Source organism: Canis aureus, chromosome 1 (genome assembly GCF_053574225.1).
Source record: "Canis aureus isolate CA01 chromosome 1, VMU_Caureus_v.1.0, whole genome shotgun sequence".
In the NCBI taxonomy this organism is placed as follows: Eukaryota; Metazoa; Chordata; class Mammalia; order Carnivora; family Canidae; genus Canis; species Canis aureus.
Genome location: NC_135611.1, coordinates 61,906,562 through 61,922,812, shown reverse-complemented (window position 1 = coordinate 61,922,812; position 16,251 = coordinate 61,906,562). Strand labels below are relative to the sequence as shown.

At 34.8% G+C, this 16,251-nt stretch overlaps 1 protein-coding gene across 3 annotated transcripts in view; it reads left to right on the top strand.

Moving 5' to 3' along the window:
• LOC144316120 (uncharacterized) overlaps positions 1-16,251 on the top strand; it is a 480,356-nt gene that overhangs the window by 346,017 nt on the left and 118,088 nt on the right. For all 3 annotated transcript variants that reach the window (XR_013381954.1, XR_013381950.1, XR_013381955.1), the window contains exon 8: positions 1,095-1,217. The gene's annotated coding sequence lies outside the window, so the exon portion shown is untranslated. The remainder of the gene's footprint in view (positions 1-1,094; positions 1,218-16,251) is intronic.

Here is a 16,251-nt window from a genome sequence, read left to right as displayed (position 1 = left end):
TTCTTTGACAGCTGAACCCCTTAGTACAGGGACTTATCGATGGAAGTGGGGAGTCAATCAGTTGGACCCTGAATAACATTTGAAGGAAAAATTGACATGATTTGCTGATGGATTGGATGTGGCATATAAGAAGTAGAAGAGAGTCAAAGGTTACTCCCTATATTTTCATTGTAGGCAAATAGGAATAATGACTGAGGAGGAGCCAAATTAGCATCCATGTAATAGGAAAAGGAAGGAAACTTATTGAAGACGTTGAACGTAGACAACTCTTCTGGGAAAACAGATATAAACAAAGCAGAGAAAGGAGGGCTTTGTTGAAAAAAAGAATTACAAATATCTAAGAGAGCTAGGAACATTTTAAATGTATTGAAAACTTCTTCAGAGAAATACTTTCTTTCCTCCACACTAGCGATTTAAATTTTACCTAACACAGAAATCCTGGAAGTAAACATCAATATAGCATTTAATTCTATTCATGTCTTATAAACCACACTTTTCTATCTCTAAGATATTTTCATTCCACAATGATATTTCACTTAACTTTAACTTAGCTAAAACAAAAGCATAATAAAATCAGAAGCAGAAATATAGAGAAAATGTAGACTATTGACTCAGTTTGCTATTTGGAATATTATATTTAAGCAAAATGTCATTCTCTGTGATTCTGGACGTAATGTTAATATTATGTCCTTAGAATTATGTGGATCTTGGGTAAGTCCAAGAAAAAAAATCATTATGTGTAAGCTAAAAGTAACTAAGCCTGCAATTAATGTTGCTATTGGCCTTTAATATTTATCCTCCTCTGTATTTACATTTCATCTGGAAGTCTTTTGCAGATAATCTGGGATGACTTTTACTTGGTTACGGAGTGAGAAACTTTGGAAACACCCTTAACATCTATGTAGTAGGTATTGAATAAATGTTTGTTAAGTGGATGAATACATACATGAATCAATATATCCATGAATGAAGAGTCAGATGAATGGTTTATGAATAGATATATGCATTGATAGTGGCATGTATATGCATAAAACGTTTTGTGTAAACAGAGAGGAAGTCATGAATCTTTTGTGAATTTCTTCTTTTGTTGGTAGAAACCACACTGAGGCCTACTTGCAGAGTGAAGGTAGTGGAAGAGAGCATGATGACCATTTGAGAATCAACTGGGGTCTGGAAGACAATGGCAGAGAAGGGGGCAAGACTCACAGCTAACCCAGGTGATTTCAATAATCAGTGACTGTGTGTTCTGGTGATATCTTATGCCCTGAAATGGAGATTGGAATTAGAGGTAGAGCAAAAAGAAGTTGCTTAAGGGAAAATGTCTCATTCCTGGGATAGAAATGTCTCATCAGAGAAAAGGGTGCAGGTTATTTCTTTCCTTTTCTGTGTCATGAACTCATGACCTCCTTCTCTTTCCTACACACACACATCTCCCAAGGCATCCGTGAATTGAAAGATTTATATGCTCTGACAAAGGACATGACTCTTCTCATGGGTGTTTTGAGACAAGCAGTTTCTCCACCCACTCATCTCCCAAGTTCGTTCTTTAACAAGGTAGCTAACTGAGGCATGGGATTGAGACAAATACTATACAGTCACTTGAGAAAGGTTAATCTCAGAGTGACTGTTTTAATAAGGAAAAAACAAATAATTCCAAATTCTTATATCCTTCATGTATGCATAGAGATGATGGGTAGACAGACAATAGATAGTAGATGATTGATACATAGATAGATGATAGATAGATAGATGATAGATAGATAGATAGATAGATAGATAGATAGATAGATAGAACAAATTATTATAGAAAAGACTTCCAACACTATTTCCTTTTTATTTTCAAGCTATTTAAAAAATTTCTTTCTACTTCTTCTTTTCCTAACTTAGTAAACATGTGCCAATTCTCATAGGATTCTTTTCTTTTTTTAAAAAAAGATAAAGTGTATATAGTAATGCAGTTTGGTAGAAATTAATCCAAGAAACTAGCTCTTTTAAAGCCAAACTGCCATACTATCGAGCAACAGTTCAATAAATGGGTATTTCCATTCAAATTGTTGCAAAATATTCTTTGATACTTCAGACTGTCTACTGATGATGGAAGGCTTCTCCTTTCTTTTCTAATGAAAAGAAAATTAAATTTAAAAAGAAGACAATTTGTGGTTTGTCTTTAGACAACAGACACCAGGAAAGTAATGAAATAAATGCCAAGAGAAGAGATGTGGGTCAGACTTTCCCAAGCTTTTTCCCAGATCTCTTAGTCCACCCAGATGCTCTGAACAGTGAGCTCTGTGGAAGAACACATTACTGCAAAGCCCCATATGCTGTCCTCTCTAGGGGATGCACAATATTTACTAAAATAGTAAAGGTACCCAAATCCTGAGGTAAAGGAAATCTATTTAGCTTCCCTTAACCCAGCACTGCTACAATTTATGAGTCCATGAAGGCTTCTCAAAAATAACACACATCGAGATACTGCAGAGCTAGCGATGTGGACTATGCTTGATGCCAGCCTATACAATGCAAACCTCCTCAAGTGCACAGACAGCCAGACCCCTGGGAAATGGAATCACTTAGAGGTAATCAGAGCCTTTGTAGAAAAACATAATATTTTGATGCTCAGAGCATGGAAAAAAGAAATTATGTGGGCTGGGACCCACACATCACACCACTTAGGAATAGTGGGGATTAGAAAGAATTAGAAGAAGCCAAGAAACTGAGAACAAAAGCCTAATAATTAAATCCACTAGACTGTATTTTTAATTAATTCTTCTGCTGGTACTAGACAAAACTTTTCTAAGATGAAGAATATTAAGAGCACAGTATTTTTTACTAAACCAGTGCCTTCTAAATTCTGAGATCCATTTGCTTTTGGAGAACCCCACTTCCCAAGGGTTCTGATGGGTTGTGGAGGTTTTCAAACACTCATAAATACTCTCCTAGACTTCTTGGACATCAAATACTCTTACAAAACAGTAGTTTGTCGAATTAAGTGCCAATGAAACAGATGGATTACATTTTCCTCACAATGTGCACAAATTAAGAAATTAAAGAGAAAAAAGTACTTGGTAAAACCAGCTTTGTATTTTGCCGGACCTAAAGCATTTAGAAAAATGGTTTGAGATATTTGGCTAAAGCCCAGTGCCACCAGGCCTGCCTGGCTCCAGACACCAGCCTCATTGACTGAAATATTCTATTAAGCTAACAGATGGGTGAATGGTTAGTCACTGGCTTCTCTGAAAAAGTGAAACAAGGAATGAAATATTCCTGGAAGGATAAAATACGTGTGCTTCATGCTTTCACAGAGGTAGGTTGAGATCCATCTCTAGGAGAGTTCAGACATAATATAAGCTAAGGGAATTAAGTTTTTAAAAAGATTTATTGTATTAGTGTGAGATAACTGAGAAAGGAAGAGAAAAGTACCTAAAGAAGACAGGTAAAGCAGAAAGTTTGGGAATATAAGGTTTGTGAATAGAATTTCTACCACTATGAATATAGCTTTTGGGATACTTTTCAGAATGACCTGTAATTTTGTGAAACATATTTATGTGTATGCTTTTTTCAAATGAATAAACTTTATTTTTAAGGCAGTTTTAGGTTTATAGTAAAATTGAGTGGAAAATAGAAAGTTCTCATAATGCTCTGCATTCCCCACTACACACACACACACATACACACACAATTATTGACTTGTCATATAGCCTATAATGCTGTTTAAAATATATTATTAGTGCATGCTTGGAGGTAAAGGACCCTGGAAGTCAGGCTTTTGCTGGTTTTGAAGGAAATAATTTATAACCACACATTAATTTATTTGCTTTCTAGAAGAAATAAGTTATAGGAAAATGTAAGTTTTGTATACATAACTCTGATATTCATCACAAGAAACAGATAAGCCTCTCTAATTACCAAATGCCATTTCTAATTTGCGATTAGAAATAATATTTTTTCCTTGGTGTGACCATTCCTTCTTAACACAACTACTTTTGGAAAGATATATAACAAGAAATCAGTTTTATGGCAATGCTTTGCATAGGAAATTATTATAATAGCAAAATTAAACCCATATTCTTTTCTCATAAACCTGTTTTGTAAGTGTTTCCTTTCCAATATTGTGTTGAAACCTTGAGTGCACCAACCATGATTCTCCACTTCTTTTTTTGTATATTTTTTATTGGAGTTCGATTTGCCAATATATAGTATAACACCCAGTGCTCATCCCGTCAAGTGCCCCCATCAGTGCCCGTCCCCCAGTCACCCCACACCCTGCCCACCTCCCTTTCTACTACCCCTTGTTCGTTTCCCAGAGTTAGGAGTTTCTCATGTTCTGTCTCCTTTTCTGGTATTTCCCACTCATTTTCTCTCCTTTCCCCAATAATCCCTTTCACTATTTTTTATATTCCCCGAATGAACGAAACCATATAATGTTTGTCCTTCTCCGGTTGACTTACTTCACTCAGCATAATACCCTTCAGTTCCATCCACGTTGAAGCAAATGGTGAGTATTTGTCATTTCTAATGGCTGAGTAATATCCCATTTTATATATGGACCACCACTTCTTTATCCATTCATCTTTTGATGGACACCGAGGCTCCTTCCACAGTTGGCTATTGTGGACATTACTGCTGTGAACATCGGGGTGCAGGTGTCCCAGCGTTTCACTGCATCTGTATCTTTGGGGTAAATTCCCTGCAGTGCAATTCCTGGGTCCTAGGGCAGGTCTATTTTTAACTCTTTGAGGACCCTCCACACAATTTTCCAGAGTGGCTGCACCAGTTCACATTCCCCCCAACAGTGCAAGAGGTTCCCCTTTCTCCACATCCTCTCCAACATTTGTTGTTGCCTGTATTGTTAATTTTCCCCATTCTCACTGCTGTGAGGTGGTATCTCATTGTGGTTTTGATTTGTAGTTCCTGATGGCCAGTGATGCGGAGCATTTTCTCATGTACTTGTTGGCCATGTCTATGTCTTCCTCTGTGAGATTTCTCTTCATGTCTTTTGACCATTTCATGATTGGATTGTTTGTTTCTTTGCTGTTGAGTTTCGGAAGTTCTTTATAGATCTTGGAAACTAGCCCTTTATCTGATACGTCATTTGCAAATATCTTCTCCCATTCTGTAGGTTGTCTTTTAGTTTTGTTGACTGTTTCTTTTGCTGTGCAGGAGCTTTTATCTTCATTAAGTTCCAATAGTTCATTTTTGCTTTTGTTTCCCTTGCCTTCATGGATGTATCTTGCAAGAAGTTGCTGTGGCCAAGTTCAAAAAGGGTGTTGCCTGTGTTCTCCTCTAGGATTTTGATGGTATTTTGTCTCTCATTTAGATCTTTCATCCATTTTGAGTTTATCTTTGTGTATGGTGTAAGAGAATGGCCTAGTTTCATTCTTTTGCACGTGGCTGTCCAATTTTCCCAGCACCATTTATTGAAGAGACTGTCCTTACACCAAGCAGAAGAAGAGAGTTAATAAAGATTCGAGCAGAAATCAATGAAATAGAGACCAGAAGAACTGTAGAACAGATCAACAAAACCAGGTGTTGGTTCTTTGAAAGAATTAATAAGATAGATAAATCATTAGCCAGCCTTATTAAAAAGGAAAGAGGAAGACTCAAATTAATAAAATCACAGATGAAAAAAGAGAGATCACAACCAATACCAATGAAATACAAACGATTTTAAAAACATATTATGAGCAGCTATATGTCAATAAATTAGGAAATCTAGAAGAAATGGACGCATTTCTGGAAAACCACAAACTACCAAAACTGGAACAGGAAGAAATAGAAAACCTGAACAAGCCAATAACCAGGGAGGAAATTGATGCAGTCATCAAAAACCTCCCAAGACACAAACGTCCAGGGCCAGATGGCTTCCCAGGGGAATTCTATCAAATGTTTAAAGAAGAAACAATACCTATTCTACTAAAGCTGTTCCAAAAGATAGAAAGGAATGGAATACTTCCAAACTCTTGTTTTATGAGGCCAGCATCACCTTAATTCCAAAACCAGACAAAAACCCTACCAAAAAGGAGAATTATAGACCAATATCCCTGATGAACACAGTTGCAAAAATTCTCAACAAGATACTAGCCCATAGGATCCAACAGTACATTTAGAAGATTATTCACCATGACCAAGTGGATTTATCCCTATGATGTAAGGCTGGTTCAACACTCGTAAAATAATCAATGTGATAGATCATATCAACAAGAGAAAAAAAAAACAAGAACCATATGATCCCCCCAATAGATGTAGAGAAAGCATTTGACAAAATACAGCACCCATTCCTGACCAAAACTCTTCAGAGTGTAGGGATAAAGGGAACATCCCTCAGTATCTTAAAAGCCATCTACACAAAGCCCACAGCCAATATCATTCTCAATGGGGAAACACTGGGAGCCCTTCCCTTAAGATCAGGAACATGACAAGGATGTCCACACTCACCACTGCTATTCAACACAGTACCAGAAGTCCTAGCCTCAGTAATCAGGCATCAAAAAGAAATAAAAGGCATTCAAATTGGCAAAGAAGAAGTCAAACTCTCCCTCTTTGCAGATGACATGATACTGTACATAGAAAACTCAAAAGACTCCACCCCAGGATCTCTAGAACTCATACAGCAATTTGGTAGTGTGGCAGGATACAAAATCAATGCCCAGAAATCAGTGGCATTTCTACACACTAACAATGAGACTGAAGAAAAAGAAATTAAGGAGTCAATCTCATTTACAATTGCACCCAAGAGCATGAGATACCTAGGAATAAACCTAACCAAAGAGGTAAAGGATCTATACCCCCCAAACTACAGAACACTTCTGAAAGAAATTGAGGAAGACACAAAGAGATGAAAAAATATTCCATGCTCCTGGATTGGAAGAATTAATATTGTGAAAATGTCATTGCTACCCAGGGCAATTTACACATTCAATGCAATTCCTATCAAAATACCATGGACTTTCTTCAGAGAGTTGGAACAAATCATCTTAAGATTTGTGTGGAATCAGAAAAGACCCCGAATAGCCAGGGGACTATTGAAAAAGAAAACCAGTGCCAGGAGCATCACAATGCCTGATTTCAAGTTGTATTACAAAGCTGTGACCATCCAGACAGTATGGTACTGGCACAAAAACAAACACATAGATCAATGGAACAGAATAGAGAACCCAGAAATGAGCCCTCAACTCTAAGGTCAACTAATATTTGACAAAGCAGGAAAGACTATACAGTAGAAAAAGGACAGTCTCTTCAATAGATTCTCCACTTTTATAGGGACTCTGAGATGTACTTGTGGAAATAATTTTGATGTTGAGGTTCTGATTCCAAAGATTGAATTTCTGTTCCTTGAACTAGCAGCACCTCTTGATTGATTCCCTAAGCATTAAAATCCCCAAGGGAGAGATTAGAAACCCCAAGATCAATTTCAATTCTGAGAGTGCTCTTGCATAAGACCTAATATACACATTTCTGGCATTAACTCTCGTCAGATATATTCCTTCCCCCCTGCCCCAGATACATTCCTAAGGAAAATGACATGACCTTACCTCCAGCTCAAAGAAACACTATTTCATTCAACAATACCCAGAAACTCTGGATGTATTTCTTATATTTGAGTGGCATTTATTTAGACTATAACTTATCAATCTTAGCCTCAGTTTCTCATTAAAATGATCTTGGCTTAATTAGTAGGACAATTGCATGTGGATTGTGAAAAGCACACATCCTGTTTTGAAAAACTTAGATCTATAAATTCATAATTTCTCCTTGGTTTTGTGTGAGAACCATAGACTTTTACTTTCTGCTTCAACAAGAGTGGTGAGCAATTATTTCTAAACAAGCCATTGTAGGTGTGGAATATGATAATATTCAGAGAGTAGCTTTCTAGAGATTAAGTTTAAATAAACATGAACTAGAATTTCCAAACTTGTTCTGCCTTCCTCTCCTGTAACCCACCTCACCCATACTGGAGTGAGGATTAGTGACAGAGCCTGGGAAAAAAGGAGATATTGTTTTCTGGACTATCTTTTATCTTCATGTTACTGTACTGAATATTTATTGCTTGACAACTTTTAATCTTTAATAGAGAAAAAAAAGAAGTTTTGTTCATTCAGGAAATAAGAATGACTTAATCAGGAGAATCCACATGATGTCATGAAAGGAAGCTTAGCAAAAGCAAGAGTCTTCTAATAAGCATTTTATCTTGACTGAGATGTTTTTAATGGTCACCATTTAAAAATTCACTTTAATATAGAGAACAATAATGATTACAATGTGAGACCATGTGTGTAAATGTTAATTGCATGTGAGTAGATTTTTAAAAAACCAGTAACAAAATACTTTCAGTTCACATTAATTTTACTAATGAGAAGGGGCCTGCCTCAAATGCACAATTTCTTTCGTAAGACTTTTCCCAGATTGAAACTTGCATGGAGTGGAAGTGTAAAGAGCTAAGCTTAAAACCTCTAATGAAAAGAGTTCAATCTTCTGTAGTCTTAGAAAGCTGAATAAACAGAGACTGCACAAGAGTCTCAATTAAAATCTGGGAAGGACCATTCCTAAAGAGCACTAACAAAGCCCAAAGTAGATTGAGTCTTACTAAAACTATGATCAGCTTGACCCTTGAAATTAAATTAACCACGTTTTCACCTTATCTACCTAATAGAATAAAAGAGGAGATGGTGTAGGTGGAAAATAGCATTTGGAACCAAAGTTCTCCATACATACAACCACAAATTTCTAGATATACAAAGAGACAGAAAGTGTAACTGATTATAAAAAGAATAATAGAAAAAGTGAACCAAAGAGGAGATGGTGTAGGTGGAAAATAGCATTTGGAACCAAAGTTCTCCATACATACAACCACAAATTTCTAGATATACAAAGAGACAGAAAGTGTAACTGATTATAAAAAGAATAATAGAAAAAGTGAACCAACAGACAATTCAGATACTGTAGATAGCAGTCAAGGAGTTTTTTTTTTTTTTTTTTAAGATTTGTTTATTTTTGAGAGAGAGAGAGAGAGAGTGGGGGTGCAGAGAAAAAGGGAAAGGGTTCTCTCTCAAACTTCCTGCTGAGTGCTGAGCCTGACATGTGGCTCAATCTCAGCATCCTAAAATCAGGACCTAAGGAACCCAGGAGCCCCAAGAAGTTTGAAAGAAGCACAAATAGTGCGCTCATATAGAGGAAAACAAATCCAAAAAGGATAAAGAGAGGAATAGTTTTGACAGCTATCAGATCACTCTATGTATAAAACAATGGATATCTTAGAATTAAAATTTTCTATATCAGACATTAATATTTCATTAGATGAGCTCAATGGAAGGTGGGCCATAGCAGAAGACAGGGTAGAACTTGAGGAGAGGTTAATAGAATGTTGTCAAATAGAAGCACAGGAAAAAAAAAAAAAAAAGAGGAAAAAGGAAGCAGAGTATAGGAGAATTTGGTATAGTTAAATAAATGGTCTAATAAACATTTATGTCTCAGAAGGAGAAGAAAATTTGACCAAAGCAATTTTTGAGGAAATGATGGCGAGTATTACCTAAAACTAATGAAAATAGACTAATCACTAAGTTTATGAAGGTCAACAAATCCTAAGCAGGATAAATTCAAAGAAAATAGCATTTAGATAGTGACATCAGCAAGATGGCAGTATCATCCAGCACTAGTCCCCTTGCAGAAACATCTATTTGAATAATTACCCATGCATGAAAATACCTTCATAAGAGCTAAAGATTCTAGGTGAGTGATTCCAATACACGAGTGGTACACTGAGAGAAGAAAAGATACACGGAAGAGGGTAGAAAGTTTTACACTATTCCTGTCACCACTCCTCTAAGCCTGGACAGACCAACACAGAGGAAGATAGTCTCTCCATGGGGAAGGAGAGTTAAGTGAGCACCTGACTTCACTACAGACTTTGGATCCAGGCTCACCCCAGTGAACTCTAGTGCTAGGCTGGCCTCTCTAGCCCTATGAATTTTGCCTCTAGGCCCACCTCAGCACTAAGTAACTCAGCCCCTGCCGACCCAGCCTCCAAACCAGCTCCTGTGGACTCAGGCTTCCCACCAGCCCAAACTTTGTATATTGATTATACACGATAGAGAATAGACAAAAGCAAAGATGTCTTTTTAAAATTTTTTAGATATTCCATGTAGGATTATTATTGTTATTACTGAAGTATAGTTGACCAAAGCTGTGTTTTTAAAAGATTAATAGAATTGATAAACTCTTAATAAGAATGATATAAAAAATGAGAGAATTCAAGTTACCAATACTGAAAATAAGGATATCAGTAAAGATTTTAGAGACATTAAAAGACATTAAAAAGAAAAACATTATGGACCTCATTAAGCTGGTAATCTTGACAATTTAAATGAAATGAGAAAATTTCTTCTAAAAAATGCATCGTAATAAAACCGACACTAAAAGAAACAGAAATTCTGAGTTTGGATCTGTAATTAAAATCTTTCCCACAAAAACACTCTGGCTTAGATGGGCTTACTGATTTTTTTCCCCATTCTTTCTTGAATTTTTCCAAACTTTTAAGGAAGAAAAAAATATATCAGTCTTAATACAATAGTTTCTGAAAATAGGAAAAAGAGGAAATATTTCCTACCTTATTATAGGAGGCCAGAATGACTTTAAAAGTAAACCTAATGAACACATTATAAGAAAAAGAAAATTACAGGGTAATGATTCTCATGAACATATGTGCAAAAATACAGAAGACTATAGTAATTGAACCTAGTTATTTATCAAAAGGATGACACATGACAAACCTGCAGGCTTTATTCAAAGAATCAAAGTTGGTCTAGCAGTCAAAAATCAATTTATGTAATTAACTACATTAACAGAACCCAAAAGAAAATCCCTATGACATAGATACTATAAAGCATTTTATTAAACAACACTCATGATATTGAATTTTAAATGAAAGCTAAGAAAAGTCACAAAATTTTCCTGAAGTGCTTTCCAAAATAAGCTGTTTAAATGGTTTTGGGTCACAATATACTTTGAACAATTTTGCTGAATGAAAAATAATATTTATTGCTTTTTTCCTGAATTGCTCAATTACTTGTATTGCTTCTACATAAATGGAAAGCAATGACAGTTGTTCAAATACTAAAAAGGAGCACAGGCAGTAATTTCTCTGATATCAATTCTAGCAACTTTTTTCTAGATAGGGCCTACATAAAAATAAAAAACTTCACAAGGAAGGAAACAATCAACAAAACTAAAAAGCAATCTATTGAGTCGGAGAAGATAATTTGCAAATGACATATCTGACAGGGTTAGTATCCAAAATACATAAAGAACCTATAACATTCCAACACTCAAAAACAAATAATCCAATTAAAAATTGACAGAACACACGAACAGGCATTTCTCTAAAGAAGACATACAGAAGGCCAATAGACATGAAAAGATTCTCATCATCTCATCTCAAATCAAAACTACAAAGAGATATCACCTTACGCCTGTCAGAATGTCTATAATCAACAACACAAGAAACAACGGGTGTTGGTGAGGATGTGGAGAAAAAAGAACCCTCATACACTATTGAGGGGAAAGCAAACTGGTGAAGCCACTGTGGAAAACATTATGGATGTTCCTCAAAAAGTTAAAAATAGAAATACTCTATGATCCAGCAATCACACTACTGGGTATTTACCCAAACAATACAAAAAACACTAATTCAAAGGAATACTGCACCTCTATGTTTATAGCAGCATTATTTATAACTGCCAAGACACGGAAGTAGACCAAGTGTTCATCCATTGATGAATGGATAAAGAAGAGGTGGAGCATGTATAAATGGAATATTATTTAGCCACAAAAAGAATAAAATCTTGCCATTTGCAATGACATGGATAGAGCTAGAGAGTATATTGCTATGTGAAATCAAAGAGAGAAAGACAAATATTTGATTTTACTCACAGGTGGAATTTAGGAAACTAAAGAGCAAAGGGGAAAAGAAGAGAAAAAGAGAGACAAAACAAGAAACAGACTCTTAACTATAGAGAACAAACTGATGGTTACCAGACGAGAGATGGGTGGGAAAATGAGTGAAATACGTGATAGTTATTAAATCATGCACTTGTAATGAGCACCAGGTGATGAAAAAAAACTTAAAAAAAATAACTATGAGATAAAAACAACAAAATACTACACATACTACAAAACTACTATAATGTATTCCAATTTATTGATGAAGAGTTATTCAGTTTTCTTCTTTTCTTTGCCTCAATACTGTTGATCAACACACAATGAATACATATCATGAGTCAGATTCTTCTTTAATGTTATCAGTTGGATAGAGTGACAGACTGAAATTTCAGAGTATAAGATTATAATATCCTTATCATATAATGACCATCTTAGGGCAAATTTTTAAATCCATGTTGGTGCGGTAATAAATTTGTTAATTTTTAAAATCTAAACATTTACATATAATTCTATATATTTGTCATATATTAATTTCAAACTGCCTGACTCAAATAACATACTCAGATATTATTAACTTCAAAAATAGTCATTTTTAAAAATTTTAAGTGTGTTTTTTTTTTTTAAGCAACTGACCCAAAATTTTGTTCTTTGATACTTAATGTCTGTTTGAGAATAGAAAATTAAAGTAGTAGTTGAGGGGCACCTGCATGGCTCAGTTGGTTAAGCACCTGCCTTCAGCTCCGTTCATGATCCTGGGGTCCTGGGATTAAGCCCCACATCAGGTTCTCTGCTCAGGGGGAGGTCTATTTCTCCCTCTCCCTTTGTGTGCTCTCAATTTTGCTCTCAAATAAATAAAATTTGAAAAAAAAATATAGTAGTAGTTGAACACAAAAGCTCTGTATAAGCTTTTTCTATTGTTGCTCTAACAAATGATCACAAACTTAGCTAAAATTGTTACATTCATGTCGACCAGAAGTCTTATAGCTTCAGATGATTTCTCTGCTCCATATTCCACAAAACTTAAATCAAGGTATTGGTAGGGTAGTTTCTGGAGATGTTAAGGGTAAATCTATTTCCAAACTCATTCATTTTATTGGCAAAATTTCATGCAATTGTAAGATAGAAGTCTTTGATTCCTTGCTGGCTACTGGCTAGTTATCATTCTCTCTTTCCAGAAGCTGCTCACATACTTGGTGTGTGGCTCTCTTCCTCCATCTTCAAAGATAGCAATGGCATGCCAGGTCTTTCCCACCCTTAAGATATCTCTGAAATGGGTAACTTCCTTCTGCTGGATCTCTTCTGACCCAGTGTGAGAAATTTTTCTACTTTCAAGTGCTTATATATAGTTAGATTTTTATTTCACCTTGATAATCCAGAATAACCTATTTTTAAATCTGCTGACTGGTAATTTTCATTATATCCAAAAAGTTCCTTCAGGGAAGTAATCAGATTAGTGTCTGATTGAGTAATCGGGGGCAGAAATCTTATTGGTCTTTAGAATTCTGCATATCATGGGCTACTTGGTAATTTCTGAAAGCTTTAAAAGAGTCTGGACCATGTGAACTCTTGAAACTAATCAGCTAAACTTCTCTTTCCGGAGTATCCCACAATAAAAAGAAACTGCTGGGAGTGAGAGCAAAACTGAATGGAATATAGACAAAAGAAATGAATAAAAGATAAAATTTAGATAAAAGTGGGATAAGAGACCATAAATAATAGAAACCAAGTCACCATATGTTTATGCATTTCACAAAAACTATGGAATAAATTTCTCATTTAGAGAAAAAAAAATGAGCAAAAGAAAAGCATTGAGTTGAAAAATTACACAGGTTATTTAAATAAAAAAGAATATAAAGAGTAAAATAATATCTCTATAGACAAAGGGATCATGGCAGAAAGACATGCTAACAAAATAACTTACATAAATTAACTGTACAACATTAGGAGAGATTACAAAACAAAAAAAGAATAGTATAAATTCGAATAACTCAGAAATGAGGTAATGAGGTAACAGTATTCAGAAATGAATTAAAAATTTTAAAAAATATATTTCAGAGGGCTGCCCGGGTGGCTCAGTGGTTGAGCATCTGCCTTTGGCTCAGGGTGTGATCCTGGGGTCCCAGAATCAAGTCCCACATTGGGCTTCCTTTATGGAGCCTGCTTCTCCCTTTGCCTGTCTCTCTCTCTCTCTCTGTGTGTGTGTGTGTGTCTCTCATGAATAAATAAATAAATTTAAAAAAATTTCAGAAATTAAGAATAAACTGGAAGAAACACAAAAAGTAATTAAACAGATATTTTTTATAGAAACAGAAGGTTAAAGTAAGGACTTTTTAAAATTGAAAACAAATAAAGAGTAAAAAGTATTTGAGATAGTGACAAATATTGATAAACAAAAAAGAGCCAGGGTATGGATAAAAAGAATCCCTTAAAAACAGTAGGGTAAGGAAACAAGGGAACAAAATATATACACACAAAATTGTAATTCCTGAAAAAAAAAAACAAAAAAACAAACCACATCTATAAATTGAGAGAACACATGCATCTGAGAATATTGACCCAGAATAACAAACACCAATACACATTGTGGTAAAATACTGGACCATATTTTTATTTTTTAATTTTTATTCAATTTATTTAAACTAAAAAAAAAAGAACTATTCATTTATTTTACTAATCCCCTATACCGCTTGCAACGATCAGTCTATTCTCTGTATCTGTAAACTTGTTTTGTTTGTTTTGTTCTGTTTTTAGATTCCACATATAAGAAAGATCATACAGTATTTTTCTTTGTTAGTCTTAGTTCACTTAGCATAATGCCCTCAAGCTCCATTCATGTTGTCACAATGGCATGATTTCATTCTTTTTATGCTTGAGTAATTTCCTATTTCTTTATCCATTCATCCATCAACAGACACTTAGGTTGTTTTCATATCTTGGCTATTGTAGATAATGTTACAGTGAATACGGGGTTATGTATATCTTTTTGAACTGGGGTTTTTGTTTTCTCTTCAGATAAGTATCGCAGAGTGAAGTTGCTGGATCATATCATAGTTCTATTTTTTAGTTTTTTGAGGAAGCTCCATACTGTTTTGCATAGGGATTGCACCAATTTACATTTCCACCAATAATAGTACACAAGGGTTCCCTTTTCTCCACTTTTTAGCCAACACCTGTTATTTCTTTTCTTTTTGGTTTTAGCCATTTTGACAGGTGTGAAGTGATATCTTGTTGTGGGTTTATTTTTGCACTTCCCTGATGTTTAATGATGTTGAGCATCTTTTCATGTCTGTTGGCCATCTGTGTATTTTCTTTGGAAAAATGTCCATTTTAAAAATCAGATCATCTGCTATTGATTATTTTGAGTTTTTCATATATTTTTGTTATTAATACCTTATCAGTTATATGATTTATAATTAATTTCTCCCCTTCAGCATGTTTCCTCTTCACTTCATTGATAGTTTCCTTTGATGTGTAGACTGTAGTTTGATGTAGTCCCACTTATTTATTACGGTTTCTTTTGCTTTTGGTGTCAGATTCAAAAACTCATCTCCAAGACCTACATGAAGGAACTTACTACCTATGTTTTCTTCCAAAAGTTTTATAATTTCAGGTCTTATGTTCAAGTCATTAATCCATTTTGTATTCATTTTTGTGTGTGGTATAAGATACTGGACCATTTTGCTCTTTTGCATGTGCTTAATTAATTTTTCCAACACCATTTATTGAAGAAACTGTCCTTTCCCCATTGTATATTCTTGTCTTCATCATGAATTAATTAACTTTATATGAGTGGGTTTCTTCCTGGGCTCTCCTTTCTGTTGTATTGATCTAAATATCTGTTTTTATGTTGGTATGATACTGTTTTAATTACCATAGCTTTACAATATACTTTGAAATCAGAGGGCATGATCCTTCTCGTTTTGTTCTTTTTTCTCAAGATCACTTTGGTTATTTGAGGCCTTTTGTAGTTCCATACAAATTTTAGGATTGTTTGTTCTATTTCTGTGAAAAGCACTATTAGAATGTTGTTAAAGATTGCACTGAATCTGCAGATTACTTTGGGTAGTGTAGACATTTTAACGATATTAATTCTGCCAATACATAAACATGAAATGTATTCCTATTTATATATGTCTTCAATTTCATTCAATAATGTTTTATAATTTTCAGTATATGTTAGTTCTTTCTTATCTGGAAGGAATACATTCCAAGACTCCCAGTGGATGCTTGAAACCATGAATAGTTCCAAACCCTATATATACAATGTTTTTCCCTACACATACATACCTATGAGAAAGTTTAATTTATAAATTACAC